This window comes from Falco naumanni, chromosome 1, assembly GCF_017639655.2.
Source record: "Falco naumanni isolate bFalNau1 chromosome 1, bFalNau1.pat, whole genome shotgun sequence".
Taxonomy (NCBI): Eukaryota; Metazoa; Chordata; class Aves; order Falconiformes; family Falconidae; genus Falco; species Falco naumanni.
In genome coordinates, this window is record NC_054054.1 from 9,289,615 (window position 1) to 9,305,465 (window position 15,851).

Genomic DNA, 15,851 nt, shown 5'->3' on the forward strand with positions numbered 1-15,851 from the left:
AAAAAGGTCTAGAAACTATTTATATGTGGTTGTAAACCTATTTGCTCAAGTTGTGCTGGGAGAGGTGGCGGCACAGATTTGGTGAGAATGATAGCAGTAAGGACTCATCCTTCAGAATGACTTGTGTATCTTTTCTGAATTTTACAGGAGCCTAATAAGACTTCATAGAGGCATTTACATTTTCCTGTTGGGAGAACAGGAAATATTTTTAGTGTTGAACACAAAGGGAAGGAAAGCAAAAACCTACTTGCATCACTGATTAAAAGAGAGAATCCTCTAAGATTCATTCATTTTCCTTAGAAGATGCACATTAGAAATGATTTTTTAAAAGTGTTACAAATAGACTTTGAAAGTATTGGGGTTTTGACTTTAAGAAAATAATCACACATAACACCCTTATCTAACACAAGGAAGAGATGCAAACTAAATCAGAGGGAGGACTGTAATGAGTGAAAAACACCAGAAAAGGACTTCTGATGTTATATTGTGAGAAATAACGGATCTTCTTGCAGACAAAGTATTTCACTTAATACACACACTTTTTAAGTTTACCAGTGAGAAAGTTGTGTAATGCTACAAGGCACATGCACCGGTTTCAGTATGCATTTTTCAACATGCCATTTAAAGCACAGATTGGTACATACCTCCTCAGTTTTTACTCATTGCTCCAGGATGCTACTACATTTCCCTTGATATATTTGGGTAATAAAACAGTTGGTGGTAATTATCTTAATGATTTCAGCATGAAGATTAGTAACCCTTGTAATTTTTATCCTTGCTAGTACAAATTAGTTTACAAGGGCTCAAAGTACCTGTTAAGCTGCCAAAGCAATGTACACATTTTCAATATCAAATTAACCTCTGACTTCAGAACAAGAATACTTTTGTATAAAAAGTGAAGCCTCTTTACTTTTTGAGTAGGAGGCATTAGTAATTGAAATACTACTTGGGAACAGATTGTGGATTTAATGTCCTTGTTCCAGAAGAGCAGAAGGAATCAGGAAAGAATTCTGCCCTTCAAAATGAAATTCAGATACAAATTACCTGGGGAATAAAAAAATCAGTTTCCTTTGTTTTTAAAGAATGTTCATACTTTGGCATTATCATGATTACTATAGTATTAAATTATGTGTATTTTACATATACTACATATATAACACGATAATATTATGCATATTCTATGTAATAATTTATTAGAGTCAGTGAAGACCCTTAATTTAGCATAGTTCAAAGGCACACACTTAACCTGAAATGCATGTTGCAGCCCCTCTTTATTCTGTGAATCAGTTAAATAAATTCTGCTGCAGTGCGAGGTTAAGTAACCCTGTAAACCAAACACACAAACACGTTCTGCAGTGACACCACAAGTCACTTATGTAGTCCTAATCTGTTTATAAAAAATTCCATTAAGGAATTAGCCTCACATGTATGAGCATTGAAATACAATATATACACATTTGCACAGATGAAGACTGCAAAACATTCAAACACTGTTTTAAAAAGACTTGTAGATACATACTTTTCCATTAGTTCATTTTTCTATTTCAGCTGTGTGCTTTCCAACTACATAGCCATTAATTAGTCCAGGTCTCTTATCTAGAAACTCTTTTAAACACAAAAAGACAGTTCCAATCTATGATTACTTGACTGTTTATGGGTAAGGATCATGCAAAGTGGCAACAAAGTAGATATCCTGGTGGGAGTCTGTAATACAGACTACCCAACTGGGATGAAGAGGCAGATGGAACATTCTGCAAGCAGCTGGGAGAAGTTTCATCACAAATAGCCTGTTGTTCTCTGTGGGGACTTCAATTTACCAGGTGTCTGCAGGAAATACAGCACAGCAGAGAGGGAACAGTCTGGGAGGTGCCTGGAGTGTGTGGAAGATACTGGCACAGCTGGTCAGGGAGCCAGCACGGGGACATGCCCCACTGGGCCGAATGGTTACAGACAGGGAAGGGCTGGGGGGCGATGTGGTGGGCACAGGATGACTTGGGCACAGCCACCATGAGACGCTAGAACTTTCTGTTCTCAGAGAAGTGAGGAGGGGGGTCAGCAGAACCGCTGCCTTGGGCTGCCGGAGGGGCTGGGGTCGGCCTGTTTAGGAGACCGGCCGGCGGCGTCCCTGGGGAGCCAGTCCCGAGGGGCCGAGGGCTCCCGGCAGGCTGCACCTTCTTCAGGAAGGAAACGTGGAAGGTGCGGGAGCAGCCCGTCCCCGTGTGCCCACAGAGCAGCCGGCGGGGGAGACCGGCCTGGCTGAGCAGAGAGCTGGGCTGGGGCTGGGGCAGGGAAGGAGAGGTCACCGCCTCTGGAGGAAGGGCAGGCAGCTCGGGAGGGCTGTGAGGGTGTCGCGGGGCTGTGCAGGGGTTAGAGAGGCGAAAGCCCAGCTGGAGCTCAGGCTGGGCACCGCTGTAAAAGATAACGAAACCTGGTTTTACAAGCACATGAGAAACAAGAGGAGGGCCAGGGAGAATCTGCGCCCTGTATTGGGTGCGGCAGGGAACACTGACACAAAGGGTGAGGGAAAGGCTGAGGTACTTGATGCCTCCTTTGCCTCCAGCTTCAACAGCAAGACCAGCTCCCTCAGGGCACTCAGCCCCCCGAGCTGGAAGAGAGGGACGAGGAGCAGAACAAAGTCCCCACAGCCCAGGAGGACACGGCCAGTGACCTGCTGCTCCGCTTAGACACGCACAAGTCTGTGGGGCCGGCTGGGATCCACCCGAGGGCACTGAGGGAGCTGGCGCAGGACCTCGCGGAGCCGCTCTCCATCACTTACCAACAGTCCCGTCAAACCAGGGAGGCCCCAGCAGGCTGGAGGTCAGCCAGTGCGATGCCCGTCTGCAGGGAGGGCGGGAAGGAGGATCCGGGGAGCTGCAGGCCTGTCAGCCTGACCTCGGTGCCGGGGAAGGTTACGGAGCAGATCATCCTGAGCACCATCACGCGGCACGTGCAGGACAACTGGGGATCAGGCCCAGCTAGCAGTTATGAGAGGCTGGTCCTGCTTCACTAGCCTGGTCTCCTACTATGACAAGACCTCCCGCCTAGTGGTTGAGGGAAAGGCTGTGGATGTTGTCTACCTGGGCCTTAGTAAAGTCTTTGATACCATCTCCCACAGCATTCTCCTGGAGAAACTGGCTGCTCGTGGCTTGGACGGGTGCGCTCTATGCTGGGTTAAAAGCTGGCTGGACCCACCCAAAGAGTGTTGGTGAATGGAGTTACATCCAGCTGGTGGCCGGTCACACATGGCGTTCCCCAGGGCTCAGTGTTGGGGCCAGTCCAGTTTAATGTCTTTACTGATGATCTGGATGAGGGCACTGAGTGCAACCTCAGTAAGTTTGAAGGTGACCCCCAGCTGGGGGAGTGTTGATCTGCTGGAGGGCAGGAAGGCTCTGCAGAGGGGTCTAGACAGGCTGGACCCATGGGGTGATGCCAACCATATGAGGTTCAACAAAGAGAAGCAACGGGCCCTGCACTTGGGTCACAGCAACCCCAGGCAACACTACAGGCTTGGGGAAGAGCAGCTGGAAAGCTGCCTGGTGGGAAAGGACATGGGGTGCTGGTTGACGGCCAGCTGAACATGAGCCAGCAGTGTGCCCAGGTGGCCAAGGAGGCCAACAGCATCCTGACCTGTATCTGAAACAGCACGGCCAGCAGGAGAAGGGCAGTGATCATCCCCCTGTACTCGGCACTGGTGAGGTTGCACCTCAAATACCGTGTTCAGTTTTGGGGCCCTCACTTCAGGAGGTACGTTGAGGTGCTGGAGAGTGTCCAGGGACAGGCAATGAGGCTGGTAAAGGGTCTGGAGAACAAGTCTTGTGAGGAGCGGCTGAGGGAACTGGAGGTGTTTAGTCTGGAGAGGAGGTGGCTTGGGTGGGACCTTATTGCTCTCTACAACTGCCTGAAAGGGTGTTGTAGACAGGTGGGGGTAGGTCTCTCCTCCCAGGCAACAAGCAACAGGACAAGAGAAAAGAGCATCATGTTGTGCCAGGGGAGGTTTACATTGGATATTAGGGCAAATTTCTGCAACAAAAGGGTGGCGAAGTATTGGAACAGGCGCCCAGGGAGGTGGTGAAGTCGCCATCCCTGGAAGTGTTCTAAAACCGTCTAGATGTGGTGTTTAGGGACATCGTTCAATGGTGGACTTGGCAGTCCCGGGTTAACAGTTGGACTTGATAATCATAAAGGTCTTTTTCAACTTAAATGCTTGTATGATTTTCCAGCAAAAATCAAGAATCAGCATGTAGACTGTCTAACATAGTCTCTAATTAGAAAGAAAAGTTCGTGTTAATGTTTAGATTTTCATACAGATTTAAAACTGAAAGCAGTTTTCTCTGTCCTACAAGTCTGCTTAGCTTGTCCTTCTCTCCAAGAGACAGTTGATTTGTCAGTAACCAAAGAACAGTCTGAAAGACATTATTTAATTCTTTTTAAAATTAATTTTCCTTATAATCTCTCAAACATGAGATTATCAATGCATAAATAATTTTTTTCATTGTTTTTATTGTTCTCAGTTCTATCAACATTCATTGACTATTAAAGGTCACATTTTTTTCTATAAAATACTTCTCAGCAACTTTGCCTTTTTTCTTTTTCATTTTCTGCTTTACATAGGTTTTACTAGTTCTCATTTGTCTATAATGTATCTTTTATTCACTATTCATGATATAAAAACAAAATGGGAGTAACTTTTTTATTTCTTTCTATATTCTCAGTTTCTCTGCACAGTTTTTGACAACCATCTGCTTAGATTAGACTTCACCTCCTTCTCCCATTCATCCCTGTCATAATAAAATATTGACAGAAACAATTTCTTCCAGGAAAATAGAAAGTTAATAGATAAGTGAAAGCTCTACTTGGTTTTTCATTAAAATCCTGATGTACTCTCACAGCCTGTGTTGTATTTATTTATATCATCTGAAGTTGTAAAAAATTAAAAGGTAGAGCTCCAGCCCAAACACTGGATTTCGCAATGGGATTCAGACAATATCTAATATTCACAAATTACTGTAGAGCTTTTGCAAATAGAAAGTAGCATGTCATATGAAAATCTCTAGTGTAATAAATGTAGTGTAACAGGAGGCTCTTTAGCAGCAATTAAAAGGGACAAACGACAGCACTGCCCACACCCAAGTTTACATAAATGAGAAAAAAGTGGTAAGGCAGCCAGCACTTACATAACTTCAGTATTTCTAAAATAGTGATATTTTTTTCCTGTTAGGGCTGCAGGCAGATGAGCAGGCCAGTGACTATCCCTGGCCTGAGGTTTAATGAACAGCACAGACATGGAAAACTGCAGGATGTGACGTGAGAAATCACTCCACAGGAGAGAAGCAGAACAGCTATAGGGACAGCACCGTGAGGGATGAGGGATTTTGCAGGTGGTTAAGGAGGAGGTACAGCAGGAATGAGCACACTTCACAGGCACTCAGAGGGGAACACTGGGGTTTCCTGGGGAGTCAAGTTTTGCAAAGCCAATGGCACTGGGTCAGCAATACCAAACACTGCCGAGATTACCTAGGTACCTATCAGAACACCAAACTCAGGCACAGATGTAGCAAGCTAGGACCAGTGGGGAAAAGAGAGATCATGGCATGTAAATCCTGTAGCAGGTGCAGTGCATGGTCCCTGACTGCCACAGCCAAAGTTGGGCAACACCCCAGCCTGTTGTCCCCCACAGACCACAGCAGGCACAGCTGCCCCATGGCAAGGACAACTGGTGTGTGTGGGTGTGTGTGTGCCCTTTCCCTAGCCCTGGGATCCCCCGCCAGCACCTGTCCCAGTCTGGACAGCATCAGCAACTACCCCCCGCCGATAACATTTTCCCTTCTCCCTCAACACTCAAGGAAGTAACACATAGCTGGAGAGACCTTGTTCTGTAGATGCCTGCCTCTGCACAGCCAGTTAGAAATTCCAAGGGATCTGATTTGGCTGTTTGCTTTGCTGGGTGGATTTGGCAGCTGCGTGCCATGATCCAACTTTTGATGTTCTAATGATTTTGGCTGGAAAGGTCCTCAACATTTTGTAGTAGATATGTCAGCCCTTAGTTGATATTCCTTACTCAAGGATCACGCATCTTCCCATAGCTATAACACAACTGGCAACTTGCACGCTATTGACTATCATTATGGCCATGACCCCAGGACCCTCTCTGACTGGTGTATTTCCAAGATATCCTCTCACACATTGCAAGCATGTCCTACATTCTTTATCTTCAACTTTGCAATCTTGCATTTGGCCATTTTAAAAAATGAGTATTTTTTTCCAAAGAAACACCTTAGAAAGAAAATTAGACTATATATATGAGCTATCTTTGTAATTATTTACTGTTCAATGAACTTAACTGTCATTTGTAAATTTTCTCAGTAATAAGTCCATATATTTTCATCCAGATTTTTTGCTGATGTGTCTAATAGCACTGGAACAAGCTGGTAACTATTCTCATTAGAAACATCCACAGCAGATGATGATACCTACTACTTTAGCAGTGTGACTGAGCACCTTAGTCTTTTAAGGTTGTTTCTATTAACCCTGTGTCCAGCTTCTAAGAGGTGCTGAATCTAAGAGAAAAAACTCAGATGTAAGAATCTATCTAATAATTAGGATATTTAAATGGCTAATAGAAAACCTAGGAGACTTTGCTAATTATTTTTATACTTGAAAGCTGATGTTAATAAGAGGAACTTAGTGGGAAAAAAATTAAATTGATTAGCAAGAATCAGATGGGATGATGCTAACGGCATTAACTTGTAAGGAACATAGCTTCATACCAGTTTCAGAAAATCAGAGACAGAATTAAATTGGCTTCTCTTGTAGCCCTTGCTCCTAAGAAAGAGGAGAAGAGGTGGCAAAGACATAAAGGAAGAATCAAGAAAGGCAGACAAATTCGCTGTAGCTATTTTACAATATTTTCTAAGAAAGCTGGATCAACTTTCAATTTCCCCTGTGTCCTTTGCCCTTCTTGTTTAAGAAGGTACCACTGAATACCAAGCCTAAAGCACTGAGATGGCCTAATTTGTAATTTATGGCTATTGGTGGCATAAAATAAATAGATACTCCAGTTTTACTGGACATTCCGGGGTAGAAATGTAACTAAATATGGGTGCTACTAATTGATTAATTAAAATCTTAATTTCTGGAGTTATGTGTAGTGCTGATGAGTATGATTTTTAATTGGATGCTAGTTACTTTAAAACCCTTTCAGTTATGCTGCACCAATAAGTTCACAATATAAATAGATGTTAAGGCCAAACATTATTATTAGATCACATCCTCAAATATGAACACACAGGAAAACGGTCCTACTGTTATTCTAGGAAAATAAAACTCCAGTATAGTGTTTATAGAAACACCAAGGTTTTAAAATTTTCCCATGCAATGTAAGTGATGCATCTTCAAGGGAAGCACAGTAACAATTCTTGGTCTGTTCCAAAGATTAACTCACAAGCTCTGAAACAGCAGTGTTCAAGAGCATAGATAAAAGCATATAATAAAATGCTTAATCACTGTTTTGAGTGCAAACCTGAAGGCAACTTTTATTGTGGAAATCCTCTTGTCTTTCCATTAAATTTTCCCTCATCTGAGCAGATGAGGGAAGGGAGGAGGAATGATTATTACTGATTTAATTAAGCTACCAAGATTACTCGTCCAGTCCACTGGGAAATGACAACTTTGAGACTGTGAATTGGATGTAATCATCTCACCTCATTACTATTTTTGTCACGAAAATAAATTAATTTTGTATATTTTCTGTTCTCATTACTATACTTGTCATAAGAGGGAACTATCAAAATTCTAATATTACCTGATGTACTTTGGTAATTACGGTACTATGCTCCACAACTTTGACATTTTCAACCCTGTGCTTGATTTGCTGGTTATTCCACTCCTCCCTGTCAGGTTAATAAAGGCTGTAAATATGGAATCAGCTAGATAATTTTCTACAAAATGCAATTGTCCCACTTTATCCCTTTCCAGTTTTCAATTATAGTTGGGGGTGGGAAGGGGAGAAAGAAAATTAAGCTGAACTGCACTGATTTTAGTGCACTTTAAGATATAAGAATTTTTGTTGTGCACTGAAGTAATTTATATAATAAATGTGATATAATATCTCGATATCAAGTTTACATTAAAATCCAAAGATTAAGCTCTTTTTCTGGAAGTAAGCAGGTTCTGCTAATGAAATCTAACCACAACTGCATGGGTTACAATCAAACAAATGTTTTCATGTGTTTACACATAGAAACATTGTTTCAGTAGATTAGACAGAACATCTTGGATAGCAAAATTTCCATCAAAAAACAAAACAGAAAATCAGAAGCCTCAAAACAGAAAGTTATATACTGCTCTTACATTACGCTCCAGTCTCCTGTTCCTGGACAAAATAAGTAAAAAGTGGGAACACCAATTTTTTAAAAAGCACTCCAAATGTCTTGGAGTACAACCCAAACCAGAGAACTGCAGCAATTTAGGTACACTTAGAAGAAAAACCTTGTCTCTATGGACAAGAGAAACCCACCTTCCTTACTCCTAGACCGACATGTCTGCTGCCTCTGCGTTGCCACTGTGGTGTGGCTGGTACGTCTGCTCTCTGGCCAGCTGCCTGTATGCTTCCTCTTCTTCCTCGTCCTTGTAGATGGAAGCCAGTTGCTGCCAGTGCAAGGGCGACAACAGGACCAGTCGTGCCTGTGTCCTGCAGAGTCATAGCAAACTGCCAGTGCTCACATGTACGCGGCAGGAGCACAGGAACCACTGACATGCACTTGGTATCACTTTCCCTAAACGTCTTCTTCCTTTCTGAAGGATTTTGTTCCATGGGTCCCATAATTCACCTTCTTCTTTGTGGACCTGTGGGAGAGAAAAGGACATGAGACAGCCTGGTTTAGCTGTCAGCAGTGTTCCAATAACATGCTAATATATACCACTCATATTCAGATGAGGCAATCATTAAACATTCTTGAAATCAGAAGACCACTTAGCTGCATATGAAGGAAAGAACAACTAACACAGAACTGAGAAAGGACCAAAATGATGCTAGGAAGAAGAAATTATTCAAAAAGATAGCCACCTTTTCCTCCAGCAATGGCAAAATCTGCCACTTACTAAAGTGATGCAAAGTTATACTTTGAATTGTAAAGTTTTCCAAAAAAATCTTTCATCATCTATACCTTTTTAGAAATGTGTTTCTCCTGGATGAAGGCATAGCTACACTGATGCATGCATTTCTATGCTCTATCTTTGTAATTCATAGGTAAATCTGAAAGTCAAAATTACTTACAGCCCCTGATGGTGCCTGTGTGTCTGCCCTCCTTCTTCCAGGGCTCTGGGTTTAGTAGGAACATGAAGCTTATGCTGAAACCTTCCACTGGCATCTGGTCATGTTCTTACACCAGCTGAAAGCCTTGATTCGAATTTTCAAAGCGGTTAAGGGATCAAGCTCCAGCTACATCAGAGAATGCATTTTGATCTATAAATCACAGAAACAGTGATATTTTTCAGGGAACACAGAAAGTAAAGATCACAAAAGCTAGAACAAAGCATGCAAGAGCTAGGGAGAATGCATTTTCTCTCTAAAGAGACGCAGCTCTGAAGGGATCCTCTGTCTTTCATAGGACACCAGATAAAGCAGGTCTGATTGCCTTTCAGAAGCATCATATGGCCCCATTTTAAGTGACAGAATACATTTTTGATCTCTAGCTCGATAATCCTCCCAGAAGGCCTCACCAACTGCACTCACAAACTAAAATTAAAAACCCTAGTCCTCATAAAGTTTTAGAATTAGAAAGGCAAAGGCATCAAGCCTTTATTAATTTTATGAGTTATTATAAAGTTATGAGGTTATATGAAGCTAGGTGCTACTTCTTAACCACATCTTCTTGATCAACACCAATGAGAAGAAGCTTCTTCCTAGAGCCTCACAACAAAATGGGCAGTCTTGGAGATCAAAAATAGTTATTTGGTAAAAATAACACGAGTGACCAGAAGAATTGGACAATAGTCATTACTCGTAGAAAGACCCAGGCGCTGAGATGCTATTTCTAAAAACTATTGGGCACATAAACAAAAGTATTATTACAGAATGTGACATCACATTGCAAGCAACTTTCAGAAGTGGCCCCTATGAAGTTGCATAACCATTAGTACACATCTCACCATAGCACTGGGATTTAAAATTATGTGACACTTTGATGCTCGTATGTTCTTTCTTCTTAAAGGACTGAATCTCTCCCATATGCCCAAATGAATGTAGCTGTCCCAGAAGTCTAGGACTTTTTAGCACATATCCTTTAAATTATAAAATTTACAGCTTTGAGCAAATGCCTGTAATGAAAGAGCAAATTCCTGTGGAGAAGGTAAGTGTTCTAGAAACAACATCAGATAAAAATGATGAACATGATTACTTGCAACCACTGAAACAATTTCTATGGAAAGGACTCCAAGTGGCTAGAAAATCTGATAGTGCAAAGGAAAAATATGGCAAATTATTTTTAGTAGATATATTAATCATTTAGAGCTTTGAAATCAATGAAACAAGTCTGTAGAGAAAAAACCTAGTTCCACTAAAATTTAAAGCAATATTGCCACTGACTTTAATAAAGTCAGTGGGTGTCTAACATGATTCTGCTGTGTTGGGTTTATTATTTTGTCTAGACAAAAGGCAAGATCGTATCTGTAAGTCACATAACAGTTTTGTATCTGTTAGGGAACAATAGTGCTAAGCAAAAAGATTAGAGATAGATTGCAGCAAAGATTTGGTTTCTTCTGAAGGCACATAACTATGCAAGAAAGATACACATCTATCACCTTGGAAGAGGCTTCCTGTGGCTCCATGAACAGAAATATTTCTCATGAGTTACACTTTAGCTGACTTTAATGAACAACAAAGTTTCATTTTAAGCAGTTGGGAAATTCAGAATTTGCACATTGGATTGTGCTGCCTTTTTAAGCATTCTAAGCAATCAGAAATTCATTAGCAACTTTCTTTTTCTCTGGGACCCAAAAGTTCTGAGGCAGGTATTAAATATTCCCATTTTCAAGCATTCAAGACAAATTCACAATGTGTTCCATATTTACTAATTCACCAAAGTTTGGTGGTCACTGGAAAGCAGACGTTTACATTACCAGGAAAGCCCTAACATCTGTGTTAGCTATGAATAAGTAGAGCTCTTCTAATACAAAAATCATTATGAAGGAATGAATAAAAAAAGACTTCAAAGAACTTAATAAAAATTAACCTGTTCTAAGTAAAGTATTTATACAGAGGTCATCTGAATGCTAATTCTTTCCATGAGATCTAAGGAAGCCTAAGGCTATATTTCCAGACAGTATATACCAGAAGAAAAATAACAGTTACATAAATTGTGTAGATTATTAGTGGTTGCCAAATAGACTCATTTGATATTTTTATGATCCAACTGTTTTCCATTTAGCCAGCAGACACTGATATTTTCATTCTGAAAAAAAAAAAAACCAACAACCCCAAAAAAACCAAACCCATAACAGACCAAATAAAATATTTTATACAGTAAAGCTGTTCTACCCTTAAGGTACAGAGCTTTTCCATATTGTTTCCATTTTAAAGTTTATTCAGATTATGAACCCCTGCTGACACTGATACCTCTAGTCTCTCTCTCCCTTCCCAACGCTTAAGTCAAATAGTTGGGTCACCACTTGTACTTTTACTTTGATTATGTGAAGTCCTTGTGGAAAGATACAGTACATTCTAAAACATCTTTATTTTACGGTCTGCTGTGAGCTTACACATTTGAATGCTTAATTTACAGACATGCTCAGGGAAGTGTTGATGCAAAGAAACCAGCTATTCATACATAACCCAGATCAAAGCGGTACTTCTCAGTAACACGTGCTCTATAGCATCAGTTAAGCTGAGAAAAAATCTTCCCCAAAACATCTGTAAGCAATTTAAATTAAATTTTAAAAGTCATGGCTGACTTTTGCATTACTTTGCCTTTCTGCCTCCTGTTTAGTTTGATTTTTGTTACCAAATGACCCCATGCCCTACCCACCATGCTGACTACCTGAGTGATGGCGTTGATGTACTCAATGCTGCAAGCGGAGGCCAGCAAGCACAGTCTCAGACCTGGGCAGATGCAGCGAAGTCCTGGACATACTTTCAACTGACCAGAAGCCACATATGGTGCCAAATTCAGGCCTCTGTGCCTTGCCTCTCAGCTGTGCTCATTAACATGAGCTTGCCATGCTGTTGGCTGTGCCCACACATCATCAATCAGCTTTTAGCAAAGGCAAAGCAGCTTGCACCTGCCTGCAATACACTGCACAAAGTCTATCCCATTACTGACATGTCCATAACAGAAAATAAATGTGGAGACTCAAGTTAGATGCCTTTATGCAGATGTGATTCACCAGCTGAAATGCCTTTTTGGACCTGGGGGTCAACACAGTTGCAAAGAGGCATCAGCCTCCTCTTTGCAGGAGGAAGAACAAGGGTGCTGGAGCTCAGTGTGAGCAGACAGAGGCACAAGGCTGCAGAAACAGACATCTCATTTCTATTTACGGTATCTAGGCATTAAGATGTTACGCTGCACAGTTCTTGCTCCAGCATGTGAGAAACAACCACCTCTGTGGGCAGCCCTGAACCAGAGCAGAGAATGGATCCAGTATCAAATAACACACTCACCATTTTTTAATTAAAGAGGGGAATATTTTAGCTGGATCCCAGTTCGGTACACTTCACAGTATTGCTCTGGGCAAGAACAAACAGTGGGGATGAAATATTTTAACCTAATATTTCTGCCAAACACTTTTTAATGTTGAAAGACACCCTGAGATATGGTTTTGATTAAGTTAATATTCATATATTGTTAAAAGATGTGCTCAGCACTTTAGAGCTGCTCAGCATGCCAGACTAAGAAATTACTAGCAAAACCAAAGATTTTAGTGAGGCCACTGTTTACCAAGCCAACAGTAAATTCAATAATGATATTTTAGAGTAGTGAGCAACCTAACTCTCTGTGAATCAGGACTGTACATCGTTACAGGACACGGCACAGTCTGCTTAACATGAGCAAGGGCTAGGTAGCAAATCACAACAAATACAATAGAATTTACGAACAAATTTTGAAATGTCAAGACATTCTTTCACTAGCTCTTTGATGGACTGATAAAATGGTTGAAATTTGCTGTGGTTCTAAATGTTCTAGTAACTGCAGTACGTCAGGTGGATTTTCACATTTGCCTTGAAGTAGACTTCGGTTATATGACTGTCCTCAAAATAAGGGAGAGTAAAGTAAAAGCAAAGAAATACAGTTGACACACAGTGATGGAAGCAGAGTTTATGTGAAGCTAATATTGATTTAAGTAGTCTAGCTTCCAGATACTCTATTTCACTGTAGTTTTAAAAACAGAATAAATCCGAATCGTCTTGAATATATATATTTAACCCATACTTTTAATTCTATGTCTCAAATTTTGATCGAAGCTGAAAAGTAGAAATGCAAGAGACCATACAAAGTATGAAACCATCTTGCAAGCTCCCTTCCTCACGAACTGCCACTGACTTCAGTGAAATTATTATTGCTATTGATTGCTAGAAATTACTATTGCCATCTTCTGGTGCAATTGAAAATTGGAAGTTATTCTCATTAGAACATGTGTTGAGATTGCTGATGCTATCTAATGCTGTGAATGGTACTGTTCCTTTTGTAATCGAACATGAAGTGTATAATAGGTGTGGTTTTACTATAAATAAATAGTTGTGTTTCTCCCTGAAGTTTTTTGTAAACTTGGTATGCGTAGAACTCAAGATGGGTCTTGGAAAACAGAAAGAGAGAAACAGTGATGGCAGATCAAGCTCGCCAAACTTCCACACTTTTAATACAATCCTTTGGGGATAATTAAATGGTTTGGTGTACTGTGTTTGGCTGAATTTCTAAGAATAATAGACGTTTCTGTATACTATTATTGAGAAAAATTACCATCATCCTCACCTAGATTTTCAAGGATTTGAACTCTGTACCAAAACAAAACCAAACTAACTTACACCTTAGATGGGCAACAATCAAATGGCTGATGCTGAGAGCAAACATTCATCGTTCTAGGTTGAAAAGTAGGAGATCTTCAGGCACATTCAAAATACCCCTATGTAATTTTTACCCTCAGTGTGAAAAAATAGGCCTGCCCACTTAAGAACAATCTGCTTGTCAAAATGACTGATAAAGATAATAAAACTCACCAATTCAGGAGTTAAATCTTTGCATATAAAAGGCTGCTAGAAGTGTAATACATATTATAGGGTAAAGGATATTGACACATTGTTAAGTATTTTATAAATATTGCAAGACTTCATGGCTGCAAAGTGAAATGAACAAGTTTCAGCCTTGAAATAGGTCAATGAATATCTAGTCAGCAAGGACCAAATCACCAGAGAATTTGACATTATTTGGTGGCTTTATATCACCATGTATACACTTCCACATAAGTACAACTTTCACGCACCAATAGCTTCGTGAAATTTTATGGCCTCCGTTATATACCCAAGGTGTTTTCAGGTTTTCAAATCTGCACATCTGTAAACTAATTACACAGAAGGGAATGAAAAGCACTCACTTACCTGCTTAAGGTTCAGTAGACTGATTTCAGAGTTTTCAGAGACTTAATTTCTGGACAAAAAATAAACACAGAACTTTTTCAAGAACCCACTGGGAGCTTTTCCACTGACTGCAGTAGCACTAAATGCATTATATATGCTCCTTTGATAATAGGTGCTACTACTTAAAGTCAATTCTTAAATTACTGGAAATGATTCAGCAATAAAAGGGGTTTCTATTGGCTCTAAGATTAAACACATAATACCCTCAAAGAACACTGGGGGGTGGGGGAGAGGAATGAAAGAGGAAATGAAGAAAAAAAAATCACATAGAAATGAAGAAAAAAATTATAAATTGATCCCTTTTTTTCTTTCCAGATCTAATACCGGACTAGAAGATAATACAAAAAAGAGAGTCAATAAAATAGAGTCAATGGAGTCATTATTATGCTTGCCTATCCACAGTACATAATACCTTAATGTTGCAGATCCTCTACTGACCCAGAACAAAAATGCAATCTTTGTGAATTGTAGGCAGGGATTTATCCAAAACAGCTTCTCAGTAGGAGGAAATCATGAGATAGGCAACGAGGTATCCAACACCGGCTCGTTTGAGTGAGACCCACTCAGCTCAGGTACTTCAGTTCTCCTTGGGACATCACCATGAGCTTTGAATGGGAATTGGCTTCCCTTTGTCCCACTGGCAAACCTAAAGAAGTAGCCAAAGGAGTTGGCTGAGCCAGTCTAAAATCCTTCCAGGTCCCCCAAAGGGCAGCTTTCTAACACTTGATTCTTTTTTCTTCAGCTGAGGATATTGTATTACTAAAAGACAGTGGGTGAAGCTAGGACATTAGGTTGTGTTCCAAAAAAACTGTCTTAGGTAGTCCTGACCCCATCATTCTCCATCCCTTCTCCTTCTCCTTCCTTGGTGTACTCCCACATGGTTGAAACATGTGCCTTGGGGAACTCCAGCCTTTCTTTGAGCAAGAGAGGAAGCAGTAAATTTCTAGAGAAGAAAGCCGAAGTGTGTCTATGCAGAATTACTGGTTGTAAGGTAAGAGCCTTGCAGCTTGAATTCGATTAACTACGACAGATAGATCCTTTACCTTCCATAAATTATGCATTATCAGGCAGCCACTTAACTGATACTCTTGAGTTTTAACCAAACTCCATTAGAACTGAAGAACAGAGCAAAGTTTTTCTGGCCTTCCTTTCTTGAACACTTTCACTCTAAGGCTGCTTCCAAATTTTATCTGCTAGCTGGCTGTGTATACTGCACACTTGCTGT

At 40.8% G+C, this 15,851-nt stretch overlaps 1 pseudogene; it reads left to right on the forward strand.

Annotated features, from left to right (window-relative positions):
* The first annotated feature begins 1,666 nt into the window (after positions 1 to 1,666).
* Positions 1,667 to 4,530, forward strand: LOC121082645 (annotated as a pseudogene).
* The last annotated feature ends 11,321 nt before the right edge of the window (positions 4,531 to 15,851 follow it).